Source organism: Piliocolobus tephrosceles, unplaced genomic scaffold (genome assembly GCF_002776525.5).
Source record: "Piliocolobus tephrosceles isolate RC106 unplaced genomic scaffold, ASM277652v3 unscaffolded_25873, whole genome shotgun sequence".
Classification (NCBI taxonomy): Eukaryota; Metazoa; Chordata; class Mammalia; order Primates; family Cercopithecidae; genus Piliocolobus; species Piliocolobus tephrosceles.
In genome coordinates this window covers 1-2,840 of record NW_022308613.1, presented here as the reverse complement: position 1 = coordinate 2,840, position 2,840 = coordinate 1, and the positions used below count along the sequence as shown (strand labels likewise).

The 2,840-nt window shown below is 59.5% G+C and overlaps 1 pseudogene; it reads left to right on the top strand.

Moving 5' to 3' along the window:
- Positions 1–1,641: 1,641 nt before the first annotated feature.
- Positions 1,642–2,488, top strand: LOC113221559 (annotated as a pseudogene).
- The last annotated feature ends 352 nt before the right edge of the window (positions 2,489–2,840 follow it).

Below are 2,840 nucleotides of genomic sequence, written 5' to 3'. Positions count from 1 at the left end.
ACTGTATGGCCCAGGCTGGAGTGCAGTGGAGCCATTTCACTCACTGCAACCTCTGCCTCCTGGGTTCAAGCTATTCTCCTGCCTCAGTCTCCTGAGTTGCTGCGATTACAGGAGCTCACCACCACGCCCAACTAATTTTTGTATTTTTAGTAGAGACAGGGTTTCACCATGTTGGCCAGGTTGGTCTCGAACTCCTGACCTTAAGTGATCCGCCTGCCTAGGCATCCCAAAGTCCTCGGATTACAGTCGTGAGCCACCGCACCCAGCAGACCTGGTAAGTTTTCATCAAGTACTCTGAACTATGCAACAAACACTAGGAAGTAATAGAAAAAAAATTAATCTAAAAACCCTCTGGAGAGTCAAAGAATTGCAGATTTTAAAAAGCATGAATACTTGAATTCGTGGTATTCAAAAACGACCTCGCACTTACTCGCATGTACAAACTGCCTGCCCACCTCTATCAGAGCATTTTTTCAAGCTGTGCTACAGTTAACTATGTACTGCCCAAAGCCAATCTGTCCCTGCAGATCATAAGCTCTTAAAGACCAGGACTTCAGGAGAACAAGCAAAACTTCAGAGAGAAGGGAGCCACCGAAACAGAGTTCATAGCAATGGGTCGGCAGGAGCTGATGACTGGAAGTGGGCTGTAGCCTTGGGGTCTGGGACAGCGGAGGGCAGAGAAGGCAAAAGGGCCTGCATGACATGCTACAGGGCTAGGAGCCACAGCTGTGGTGATTAGTTCAGTTTTGTCTCCTATGCCTGTTACTTATACACCATCTCTTGTTCAGAAAGAACTTCAGGTTGAGTATTTGGACTCCTTGAGCCTTCTGCTCTTTGTCTCTGGGACGTTTAACACTCTTAAAAGGGGAAAACTGTCCAGTTCCATTATGCTTCCTGGGATATTACAGGTTTTTCAAAAGTTTGACGAAAGCATTCACTAAGGAGTAATTCCACTTTCTCTGGTGGCTGAGAAATACGTGTCTGAGGGACCCCATCAAGCTGAGGTCGGAGTCTCCCCACCTATGGACCTCACCCTGGCTCCCCCCTCATAAATCTGACCTCTAACTGTAACTGCCTTGGCCTCATTCCGTGGGTGTGGATGCTCCTGCGTGAAACGCATTTTCAGCCCGCCAAATTCTTGGGAGAGTTTCTTCCACTCTCCAGGCGCTCAGAGCTACAAAATTCAATCCGGCTTTCCAGATTTTTTTCTTCCCATTACTAACGGAAGAAATCAAGAAGCGCCAGGCAGCAGGGCCCTGCTCCCACCAATCAGAGCCCAGCCGAAAGCTAGAGCAGGAAGTGCGGCGGTGGGACGCCAGGTAACAACCCCTCGCCCCCCGCCCCCCGCCGGGCCCCGCCGGCCTGGGCAGAGGTTGGTGAGGCCGCTGCGTGACAGCTCCGGGCCCGCGCCTTTCGCTTTCTGCTGCCCAGCAAGTGAGAGGATAAATCACGGGGCGGGGGCAGTGCGTCCCCAGCAACCGCGCACCCCGCGCACAGACCCCCACTACACGCGCGTCCCAGGCGGGTCGACCTAGACGAGTCACGGGGCGGCGCACAGCCCCACTGGCAGGGCAGCCGGGACTCACGCGCGCGGGTCCACGCAGTCACCTATATAAGTGACAAAACACTCAGGAAGCCATCATGCGGGGCCAGGAAAGAGCCCCCACCCAGAGTCACGGACTCCCTGGTCTGAGGGTCCGCGCAGTCCCTTCGGTGAGTCTGCCGAAGCAGTATCACTGCGAGGGAGGGCGGGAAGGCCGTTGGAGTCTCCACACGCGGTGACCCGGACACCGTTCCATGAGCGGCTCCATGCAGGGCCCACTATGCCGCAGGCGGGGACCAGCCAGGCCGCGGAGGACCGGGCAGAACCCAGCGCCCGGGTCCATGCAGTCCCCTCCGCGGCAGACGCGGGGAGCCGGGGAGCAGTGGGGACCGGCCCGCACTGGCAGGGCGCCCGGGAACCCCGCACTGGCCCACGCGGTATCGCAGCAGACGCGAAGCCCCCGGTGCCACCCGAGGCGGAGACAATGCCCAGGCGCACGGACCCGGGATCCCGACCCCGGACCCTGCGGAGCCCAGCTCGGAGCCGCCACGCCCGGCGCAGAGACCCCCGCCCGGTCCGGAGACCCCGTGGCCCGTCGCCCAGTCTCACCTCAGGCCGCCGCCTCCCAGTGCTAGCTCCTCGCCGCGGCGCCTAGGCCAACTAGGGCACTGCTGAGCAGCCGACAGAGACGCGGCAGCAGCCTCAACAAGGGAGACCCTGGGCGGGGCCGCCGCCGCCACAGCCGCTTCAACCCGTGTTCCCCGCTCAGGATCCGGCTGGGATCAAGGAGCTGTAACTGGCGCTGGGCTGAGGCCGGGACACACACCACGCAGGTGTAGAGGGCCCCGCCCGCCGCCCGCCGCCCCGCCCCCAGCGGAGCCGGACGCCCAGGTCCCGCCCCCCGGCCAATGGGGAGCGAGCTGTGCAGAGAGGGCGGGGCCTTAGGTAACAGAGGGAGGTTGGGTCGCGCGGCTCTGGGACAGGGCATGTGGGGTCTCGGAGAGGACGGGAGCCAAGAGCTGGCCGGATCCTGGCCTCCTAGAAGACCCAGCTCAACGTCCACCTGGAGTCTGCTCTACAGGACGCGCTCATCTCAAGCCCAGAACTCAGGCTTTTAGGCCAGAGAGGGAGAGACAGGCTTGCTTTACAAAAAGTGAAATTGAGGTCCAATGAATAGGATTGCCTGCTGCCCGAAGTCACGTAGTCCCATTCACTCGTTCACCTTGTCATTCAGCAAACATTTGGAAGCACGTATGGTGGGCGTTAGGAGTGAAGTAGGACCGGGCGCGGTGGCTCG